The 11,762-nt window shown below is 38.5% G+C and overlaps 1 protein-coding gene across 2 annotated transcripts in view; it reads left to right on the top strand.

The window, feature by feature from the left end:
• Positions 1-468: 468 nt before the first annotated feature.
• LOC134212382 (protein drumstick) overlaps positions 469-11,762 on the top strand; it is an 89,369-nt gene continuing 78,075 nt past the window's right edge. The window contains exon 1 of one of the 2 annotated variants that reach the window (XM_062690166.1): positions 469-1,784. The gene's annotated coding sequence lies outside the window, so the exon portion shown is untranslated. The remainder of the gene's footprint in view (positions 1,785-11,762) is intronic. The other variant, XM_062690164.1, reaches the window with a different exon arrangement.

Raw genomic sequence — 11,762 nt, 5'->3', positions numbered from 1 at the left:
GGGAAATTAGACAGACCTAATAGAGCAATATGTTCTTGGGCAAAAGTATTGGACCACAGTTTTATGGCTTTATGAAAAAATAATAAGAATACACTTCTTAGAGTGAAATCAGCTGTGACTCAAATTGTTTTTTGTACCAGTCAACTGTCAAAAACTTAAAACTGGTATAACGCTCAGTTCTTTTTCTGTAGACGAATGAATCACGAGATTCAAATATTTTTTAATTGCTTTGGCGTATGAATGCGTCTTTTTATCTACGGATTAATCCACTTTATTATGGATACGGATCATACCACACTTTATAACTTAATCACAAACCAACCTATCGAGTTTCGATTATATATTCAAATCCAATCGAAACCGCATGAAACTATGCCCACTGTTGGCAGCACTTCCATCCGCATGATCGTCACATACCTATACGCCTCGACCACGTTGCGCGTAGGACGATTGCTGGTAGACCAAAGCAAAGCATGAATCAGCTACGGCGGCGGTGGTCGCCATGGCAGGAAGGGAAGAAACTGGTTGATGGGGGAGGTGCGGCGGCACGGCACCGATAGGTGGTAGCAATGCGAGTGGGTAAGAGCGAGAAACATTTCTCGCACGGAATGCGAAAACACGGGCGGGAGCGAGAGACCGCAATCTACCAACCGGGCATGGCATGAATGAGGAGAACAAGAAAGAGAGCCTAGGCGTAAGAGTCAAATCAGCAGCCGAAAACTTGATGGTACATATAACCGAGAGTCAAATCGTCAGCAGCTGTGTATATAGAAGGAGATTTAATGTACGCACTCTAGGGGTCTACGGTGCTACGGGGGGCATCAATAAAGCAGCTACTAGTGTAGGTTTTCTCTTCGGCCTGACGGATGATGCCTTCTCGCTCTGGCCTGCGAGGTGCCTCGAACGGCAACACGGTTAAGTACAGTAGATGTCTGCAGTTTCCAGTTCACAGCTACTATGCCAGAAAGTCTTTTGACTTCTGTTACTAGCAAACGTTCGCAACACTCGTTCCAAGTCCAGCGTACTAAACAGGCCGTTTTTTGGTAGCCACCTTCTACAATTCTCCGTCATAACTTTTAAACTTTTCGGGTTACCCGATTGACTCGAACGACGACGATTGGTGTGCGGGGCATACACACACGTTCCGACGCGTTTTGCCTCCCGTATTGCTTGCTGACTGGTTGGTTGATCGGTCGGCCTCTCGTGTGGTTATTTCGGTGTGTATTATTGCGCGCTGCTGTGTTCGGTGCGGAGTTCGGTCTCATCATCTTCATCTTCGAACGCGACCCATCCGAGGGAACGTCTGCGCGCTGCTCTACACTACTCTTGCCTTCAAGTGCGGAAGATCAATTTAGTCATAATAGCGATACGCACAGAAGCGCTCGGAAGTTATATTACATCTGCGATATTATTAACTCTCACACTTTTTTCAACTGTGCTAGAGTCTAGAGCATCCCACTGTCGGTCAGCAGCTCTGCAGGATTTGCTTAATATTATTCCGATTATATTTAGCATTTTATTGCCGCAACCTTCCAAGTTTGGCGAATCTTTCGCTGTTCTGTGATCAGAAGAGAAGTTTCTGCAAAATAATAGTGAATTTGAATAAATAATTGCGAAGACGGAAGCAATTTGTATCATCAAAGTGTCACGAAAGTTGCTAGTTGTGCTAAACAGTGAATAACACAGTGTTAAGTTGTTCCAAATTTGACAAGAAAAACTGCACCAGTTAGGAAAATCAATTATCCACAACAACACTTCAGGAACGTCAAAAATAAAACCCAAAGGTAAGTCCACTATTTGAAATAAATCTTTGTTGCAATATAAATCACTCAACTCCATTCTCCACGGAATCCGGTAGCAGACTGAACGAGTGTTGTCGCGGGTTTCCGACTGGTGCTACTGGTATTTACACCGCCTACTTTTTATCTTCGTTTCGTGCAATGCCGAAACAAAACGGCTACCGTTCGGCTACTGGTTTTGCTCTCTCACAAACACTAACACAGGCGCCGCTTCGAAATCGAATAAGAAGAACGCTCGAAATCGTCACTAATTGACTCCATTCAACCCCACAAAGTGCCGTCGGCTGCTTACTTAAGAAGGCTTCCACCGACGGCGCGGAACGAATTTCCTAATTTGCGTTTTGCTAATGGACATTTTCCTAAGCGCGATACCAGTGGACCAGCCGACCGACCACACGCAAGGGCTGCCGAAGAGCAGGAGAGCCTTTGCGGTGGCGGCATGACGCGAATGGCCATCGAATAGCAGGGGAAGAAAAGCGACCACTCGGCTACCGGTTTTTGCGCCGCCCTTTTTCCGCTCACGGAAACCCGTTTTCGGGTGCCCTGGCCCGGCAGGCAGGCAACGTAACGAAGTTAGTTGCCTGCTGTTGCTTATTATACGCAGGTAAAGGATCGAAACCGTCTAATTATTATGGTTCGACGGCGGCGGTCGTCCCGTCGCCAACGGTTTTGCGTTTGCGAGAGTGGCACGGCACTCGATGAAACGAACGAAACGCAAGCGCGGTGAGCCTTTTTCCGCAGCTTCGCCGTAAGCAAGCTGCCGGTGTTACGCGAGCGCGTATGATGGGTAACCATCAGAGGGGTCGACTCTTTCTTTCGATTTTCTCTTTCGGCTACTGTTCGGGAATTGCGCGAATGCATGCGAGTACCGACGTCCCTGTCCGCGTGCTTTCATTTTTGGGATGGCGGTCGGGTGCCGATGGATTGGGCGATGTGTGTTTGCACGCTCAAATGGTCTGGGTCGGGACGGAAGTGGGTGGTGAGGGTGAGGCACCATACCGGAGAAATAGAATGGCTACCGGGCTTTTGTAATGAATGGAGGTAGGCATTTAATGATTTCGATAATATCTAAGTCAATTGCGACTTAATTTTGTACACATCTTACTTTTTATGTTAAATGAAAATTTCCCATGTGTTTTCAGCAAAAAGTATGCACACATTTTTTGTTTTATAATTAGATCTACTTGTAGTACAATCGAACTTGTTATGGAACTATGTTTAATGTGTGTGTTTCATAATATAATGAGTATTATTTTTTATTAGTAATACTTACAAGCGATGTATAATTTATTCCTATTCAATTTATTTGAATATTGCCACCTCTGAATATTTTACTACGAAGAAGTTCATTTCATTTTCATTTATTTAGTTAACATCTAAACAGATAACACTGAATCAACAATTTGACGCCACAATGCACGGTTCGAGGCCGCATCTCTCCATCCTCGGATACGCCCCACGCTCGCTAAGTAGTTCCGTTCCAAGAATTTCTCAGTTGCAAAAAATACCAAGGATAGGAATTTTTCACGAAGGCTATTTTTGTACATTTTATATTTTAACCAAGATTCGTTAAAATCATTACGGAGATCGAAGCCGTCGATAAGTCAATGCATATTTAATATTATAAGTATGCAGTGTTGATTTTTCTCATTGCAATCAATATTTATATTGTAGTAAAAGATACAAAAGAAGCTACAACTCAAAATACAAGGTTACAAAATCAAAAATCGCGTCAAAGTATTAAAACTTTTTACGGGATTGAATCTGTGATCTTCTAATATCATGCTCCTGAATCACATTTTTGACAATTATGGTGCCATTATTGTTGTCATTATCGAGATCTCAGTTGTTGGAGTTTCGTCAATCGCATTTTTCTTTTAAATTTCAATCCTCTTTAAGAACAAAATTGTGGAAAAAGAAACAATTGAAAAATACTCAAGAGGGAGGCATATTATGAGATTTTTAAACAAGATTGACAAATTTAATCGTCAAGTTTTAATAAACTTCCTTTACAAAATGATCATCATCTTAGTGATGAGTTGTTATAGAATGCAAACCTCCAAATATTTAATTTATGTTCCGTAAAAAGTCACCGGGCTATGAATACTTCGCTTGGTTTTAGAACAAATGCATTCTAGTACATTTGGTTCGTTTTCAAAAGTTTGCAATTTACCTTCTACAACCCAAATTTTTGTTTGCGCTCAAAATAATTATTTTGCTTTCTTAAATCGATCCAAAAACTCAATATTAAACTTTGAATTTTCAGAATTTTGTTTTTTAAGTTTTTTTATATAATCAAATAATTTCTTGAATCTATTATTTTTTTTTTGATTTTTCAACATATTTAGAGTTTGAAAATTCCTATTCAATGCTGACTTATGGCAGTTTTTAAATTTTCAGAGTTATTTTTTGTTTTCCGTGTAATGAGTTGGATAATCATTTAAGAGCGTAACATTCACCACTTCAACCTTCTATTGAATAAGGTTAACTGTAGAAAAATACTTAACTACGAATATTTCACTCTCCAAAGGTATACGAGCGAAAACACGGAGAAGCGAAATATCACTCAATTTTCAATACTTTTTTTTTATAAATGTGTAGAATTTTGAAAATTGACTTTAAACCACATTTAAACATGCATTGAAGTTTATATTATTGATTAATTGAAAATTACAAAAACAAAAATCAAGATACCCCGTCTAAAGGCGGTCTTGGACATTAGAGGGTTAATTTCCAAAGAAATTTTGTACTCATGCAAAAGAGTTTAGGAAGAATATAATATGGTTCTTAGGGTGGCTCAAAAAACACTTTTTAAATTTTTTTATGGGCCGCCCTTTCATTCGGTTCTTTTTGATGCCCTGATGCTCTGGACAAAATTTCATCTAAATTGATCAACGTTTGGGCGGGGCTAATCTCGTTGTAAGTTTATATGCAAAAATGTATGCAGAAACATCCAAAAACAGTGATTTGCAGTTGGACGGCACAATTTACGATCAAGAACCATGATACTCATTCATTTTTTGTAGGATTAAATACAGAATATTATGCTGAAAACCGCGAGAAGATTAGAGTTTATTACACAAACATATTAGCATTTTACTGGAGTGTTGTAGGGGTGAATTTATTTCTTTTCAAAAGTAAAAGAAACGAAATTTGCTCAATCCCAACTTCAAAGAAATGCTAATAACTTAGCCGGGCAAACTCTAATCTTATCGCGGTTTTCTGCATAACATTCTGTATTAAATTCTTCAAGATCTGAATGAGCATCATAGTTCTTCATCGTAAGTTATGCCGTCCAACTGCAATTCACTGTTTTTGGATGTTTCTGCATACATTTTTCCATATAAACTTCCAACGAGTTTAGCACTACCCAAACGTTGAACGATTTGGCTGAAATTTTGTCCAGAGCATCAGGGCATCAAATAGAACCGAATAAAAGGGCGCCCCACCAAAAAAATGGAAAAAGGTTTTTCCCATACTAATTTGAGCCACCCTCATGGTTCTTATAAACTATGTGAACATCAGCATCGTAATTACTTAAACATCCTAAATTCCCTTCCTTTCCTACTGTATTATTGTGCATTTAGACCAAAACTGTTTGTATGACGCTGATGAACTGGCAGCAAGGCCCACTTCCGACGAGATTCACACGGAAAAATAAAATAAATATGCAGCACTGCACGGTGTTATCTGTCACAACATCGAGCTTGTTGTGTCGCTGACAACGTCGCTGGCACCAAATTGAAGTTCGGAAGTCGATTTCCACGCTTCCGAACGCTCTTCCCACAATGTGTTGGTAGCAAATTCAAATTTTGTTCTGACGTTCATGATGTCAGAAGTAAGTTCGGAAGTAAAACGTCGGAAGTCGGAATACAATTTAGTGCTGCCGGCACAATACTGTATTCCCTAACCTCGACCAAACCACGAGTCTTTTGGTTCCCCAAAACTAATATTATGTATAAGAATTAAGAAATGAATTGTTAAACTTGATTTCGGCTCCGTAACGCTTCACGGCAAAAATAAACGCCTCCAAAATAAACGAAAGATTAAAAAAATGGTTTTTATGATATATGAAGAGACCTACCGCTATGTAGATTATGCGTGTTTTATAACATTTGATGCGAGACACGAGTTCAGTGATCATTTTTTCCATTCTAAAAACCGTGTAGCAATGTTAATTTTTTTTTACTCAAAGAGTGTAATTCTTTAAATAAATTTGTGAAAAGATTTTTATACAAGTCCTCGTGCTCATTTCGGTAATGAAAAACGTTCACAAATCAAATCTTGTAATCAAGTTTGAATTAAAAAAAACTACCTGGCCAACCTTTTTAGCAACCTTCTGCACATTACAGTGAAACATAAAGAGCAATGCAATTGTAACAAAATCGTAACGTAATCTAAAAAGGTCAAGTTATGTGATGTTTCTAGTCTAGTTTTGTCTAGTCTACTCATACACAGCCAGTTCTTGACAAAATCTTGGAAAGTGATAGATTCAACTACATCTATCACTTTTCTTGTTAACATTCAAATGTAGTTCAAACATAATGGCGATGTGACGATAACGTCTAAGTTGATTCCGCTTTCATTGTCCAACACTATGAGCGTCTTGCCACCGCACTCCTGCAAGCAGTGGATTGTCTTTTCATCCAGGGAGATCTTCAACTACAACACTAGCTCGTCACTCCTGGGAACGGTAGCTTTACATTTCTTCATCAGATCTTTAATTGAATGCTAGGTGACAAGAACCGCTAGGGTCAGAAGCATAACGATGCATAAACAAGGAAGACGCCGTAACGTAACAACTTGAACTTTTTTCTAACTCGCGTACTGAATTCGAACGACAACTTTTCTCCTTGGCTTTATATAGCACTTTTATCAGCAAACACATGTTTGACGGAACGATACATTTTCATGTCCGTCTTGTAAAAAGAGCACACTACAATGCACCCTGCATTGTCGCACGATCAATTTACTAGTTCAACAGCATTTTTTATTCAATATCATGAAATGACAACGATCCTCCATTTCGCCGTTTATAAAGGTCCCAATTGTGGGGACACGGTGATCCATTTGCAAAAAAAAATCATGATCCCCAATGGCAATTGAGAATTAACGAACCATTCTATCATAGCTTGTTGGTGGAAGTCGTTTCTCAATTAAGATAAACTTGTTTTCATGACTTGTGGCTTCTCGCTTATCGTCGTTCGTTATCAAGTGAGAGCGAATTCTGCAGTCCTTAGTTAGGGAATTAATATAGTTCCTATACTGAAAATATTACCATTCCAATTATTATCAAATCCTATTATCATTATCGAATTCATCGCATGAGAATCAACTAAATTTGGACTCCTACTCGCTTTGGGCCATCAAAGCCGCTTCTAATTCCCCAACTGGCTAGAGGTAAATAACTTTTGCATGAATAGTTTGCTATGCGAAAATAACGACAAGATGATATTTTAATTAATAATTTGTTCAAGAAGCAAGCGTCACAATCCGATACGCTTCAATTCACACGGCACTGAAAATCGTAGAACGTGCACAATAACTTCATGTTGAAAATAGAAATTTGCAACGCAGGATTGTCTCATCCATCCTTAAACATTGTAAACCTAACCTCGAGTTACCACGAGTACGTTGGCTTATTTCCCTTTCTTACTAATTTAATAATAAGATTATGTCGATTGTACATATCACAAAGAAACGTGGCTCCGTAAAGTGTTATACACGCCTGAGCCTACCAAATAAACGAACTTGAAAAAAAAAAACGCAGGATTGTCTCATTAATGTTTGACAAATGAAAGATAAGAGTCTGCTTTGGCTCGATTGATAAGCGTACAATGAAAATTCAGCTTGGAACAGCCTCAATTGGAAATGCCTAAATTGTGTACATTTGTGGGTCCAAATATGTTGCACTGTTTAAAAAATTAAAAATATTTTTGTTTCAGAAAGTGGTCTCTCTCAGCAATTTATACTTAAACTACTGTTGCCCATTTCAAATAAAGCTTTTATTTTTGCAATCATTTTCGTCTTGCATCATACGTGTCATTTGATAATTATTGTGAGAAGAGTTTGGTAAGCACTTCCTCTGCCAAAATCGTCATCTTGTTATCATGATAATTTATGTCATTTGTTTATGTTAAATGGACCGAGAATTGAACTCACTGTTGTGTAGATGCAATCAAACATCCATTGAAGATAACTAAAAAGGACTGGAGTGTCTACGAGGTGAACCGGCCCAGGGCCGAAAACCTCTCTAAAAAAGATAATAATAATAATAGGACTGGAGTGTAAATGAATTGTTTTCGCAAATAAATTGTTTACTAAATATTCTTTAATGCGATAACTGGTCCACATTTCCAGAAACCAATTGTCAACTGACAGTAACATTGGTAAAGGTAGAATTTAAAAATGACTGTTTTTTTCTCATTGAAATAAAGGAAAAGACGGCTTTGGCAGGTTTTGTTCTATTATTGGCAGGGGGGTTTTTGTCGACCAAATTTTACGAAATTTGGCCACAATATTCTTTGATATGCAAAGAATGTTTAGGCCAATTTTGAGCATAATCAGTCATAAAAAACCCTCCCTGACAATAATAGAACAAAACCTGCCAAAGCCGTCATTCCCCCTACTTTAGTAACAATATTCTAACTTTTCGGTTTCATCCTTCAACTCGTGTACAATCCGTGCGGCAATCCCACTAAATCAGACCAATAAATAAAGACATATCACCATGAAGTCATCTCCTCGTATATCTACAAACATGCATTCTCCCATAACCATCTCGAAACTTCTGAATGTGTTTCTCTGATTGCACTCCTGGGATCTGTCCTACTGCTGCCATGCTTTTCGTAAACCTCTTTCAATGTCCAGATTGCACCAGAAAGCAACGGACATCCCGAAAAAAAAGAACTCGTTCCGCCAAGTCATTGAATTCATTTTTCATGTTCACTTGACGATCGATTTGTTTATTTTATCGATCTTCAAGGAAGAATCTTGTTCGTTTTTTTTTCAAGCCCGTTGTCGTTGCTATCGTCCTACAAAATGTGAATCATTCTTGCCGACAAGACGGTGGTCAATGGGAACGGGAGGCGATTTTCCGTGACGAGTAGTGCCGATTCGGAATCACTTCTTTTGAAAAGCGCACCTCTTAGTCTCCTGAAGTCGAACCCTTCGGCTTGAATAGAAATGTTCGGATCGGAATTTGACTCCCATTCATCGATCCGATCTAGTGCTTTTAGGACTTAGATCCCTTCACAAAGAGGTATCCTTGCGGTGAGTGGCATTGCACGCGGCCGTTGTTGATTGAGAGGGCAGCCTCAGCTTCAGCAACTGATCTCTGCTTTGATTCGTTCGTCGGGGTCGGTCTGTTGTTGGTGGTTGGTGAAATCATTAGAGCCGTTTTGAAAGTGCCTCATCATTACGCAGGTCCTAGAAGCCGCCTGGACAACGGGGGTGCGCCGCCGCAATGGAATGTGAGCCACGGATTGGCGATGGTTCTGGATGTAATTGATGGTTTCATGGGAATGATGAGTTTCGATTGTAGGTTTTGGTTGTTCACGGTAAATCAATACGACTATTAATAACTTGAATGTCATTTTCGTTAGACAAAACTTTTGTCGTTGTTCAAATAGATTTCAACTTTAAATAAATCAGCTTTACCAATTATCGATTCCGATAGTACATATTATCAATATTTGAAATTATAATTTTAGTAAGTGTTCAGTAATTGCGTGTATAGCGCTTTGATGCAAGTTACACTATAGTTTTTTTCCTTAATTCAAAAGGCTTTGGGTTATATTCCAATGCTTGACCCATTTCGACGTTGAATCTTAATCCATATTTGACGGAACATTGCCTATAATCATTAGATATTCAACTTACTATATTATGGGTCCTTCTGGCAGCTGTTTTCCTTATTTCACAAACTAAATAGACAAATCAACGTAAATATAAAATCAAGACATCCGATGGTATTAGCTTTGACAGGTTCCACCGCAGAGCATTGGAAGATCATTTTAAAACAATAAATTCTAGACAAAATTAAAATCGGATTAATGTCCGATACGGAAAAATTTCTGTCTAACGATTAATTACATATTTTTTTAAATATATTTTCCAAAAATTTACCTTTTTCGGCATCGCATATCGATTAGGTTGAATAACATTTTGTCTAGAATTTATTGCACTTTTTTTTTAAACAAGCGCACGCTACAAGATGATCTCCACCAGGTTCTTCCCAGGCGCTCTTCCAGGGCTGCCAAAAAGTTAATTTTATTGGCCACACCAGTATTATCACCAAAATATTCTTCTATGATATTCTCGATAGGCTTTCTGGAGCTCATTTTAGCAGCTTGGATCGACAAAAACCGGCAGCAAAACTTGATTATTTTTTTATTAATATGCTTCCGGGTTGTTATGCTGAAACATGAACTTCTTTTCATGGCTCGTTCGGATCAGCAAGAAAAAGGAAGCTTCATCTCTTACATCGAGTAAAAAAAGGTTAAAAAATTAGTACATCTGATGTCAATTAAGAAGGACGACACATTGACGCGGTCTTGATTAGAAACCCATATGATCACACTAGAGATTGGCAAAACGGATCACTTCGCTGAACGGATCAGATCTGGGTCATTCACTTTAATGATCCGGATCTTTGAACCGGATCGGATCTTTTGAACTAAACATGAGGAAAATGCAAAATGCCGTAGCGGCTGTCATTCAAGCTCACTCTTTAGACACAGTCATACAATATTTCCTCCCTTTCTTGCTAACAATCATATATAACATGTAAAAAGTACTTACAATTTTCTTTTCAATTTGTCATTCCTCTTTAAATGCTCACGAATTTTACTGATCTGGTGAACCGGGTCTTTTGAAAAGTGATCTACGAATCATTCACTCACATTGAAGATCCGGATCATTTGAACGGTTCCGGATCTGAACGCCCATCTCTAGATCACACTAACGTTGACCACTTTCTAGACAATCCTATAGCAGTTCTTGATTAATCGATTCCTTAACCGGTTTGAAGAGAATAAATACAATTGCTTTGCGCATGATTGGCTAATTTTCAATACTAAAATAATGATTTTTTTTTTGGAAATTTGAATAAAATCAGTAGGTAAGCGTTACAAAGTGTTTTCATTGTAGAAAATAAAAATCCCAAAACGTACACAAAAGGTTTACATAGGTTTACATCAAGGAATCTTCCATTGTAAATTGAGGAATAAGACTTTGCTTCGTCGATTGTCCAGTGTTACTAGCCAGCTGGAGGTATCAAATTGGGACTGTCTTCTGGGAAAAAGCTGATAATTTAGAATGAAATTCCTTCGGTGATATGTTTGCATCCCTGGTTCTTTAGGGATTTCGCCTAAGAAATTCGTTGGGTTTTCCTCCTGAAACTCTTTCATAAATTTCATAGGCAATTCCTTATTAATGTCTTTACTACCAATTGATCTTTCCATTCTAAAAATATACTGTTTTATTTTCTTAGTAGATTCATTTCTTCTTTCATAAATGTGGTCAATTTTCCCAATAAGTTAGAAAGGTAAATTTATGGATTAATAAAGTATGGATCTGATAAAGCTTTATTGTACAACGTTTCCTTCGGTTATCGAATATGGCAGTTTTTGTTTCCAATCTGCCGCGAAAACGCACATATTGAAGCTCGAGCGTATTCAATATCGTTGTTTACGCGATCGCGTACTTCCTTTATCAGATCGATTTGCGGAATTCGGCCTCCTCATTCGGTGGAAGATTTTAAACCCATTGGTAATTGAGAATTTTGAGAAGCTAATCGAACGAAATCCAATTCCAATCCAAATTAATGACGCTGTACTACTTGTACATGAGCCTGGAGATTGGTCCTTCTTCGAATGTTCCCAACCGTGGTTGCTTCTTATAGCCTATTCAGATTACGCCATTAATGACATAATAATTGGCGTTTCAGGGTAAATACGCTTT

This window comes from Armigeres subalbatus, chromosome 2, assembly GCF_024139115.2.
Source record: "Armigeres subalbatus isolate Guangzhou_Male chromosome 2, GZ_Asu_2, whole genome shotgun sequence".
NCBI classification, from domain to species: domain Eukaryota; kingdom Metazoa; phylum Arthropoda; class Insecta; order Diptera; family Culicidae; genus Armigeres; species Armigeres subalbatus.
Note: the sequence above shows the minus strand (reverse complement) of the source record. Positions and strands in the feature narration are given on the sequence as shown.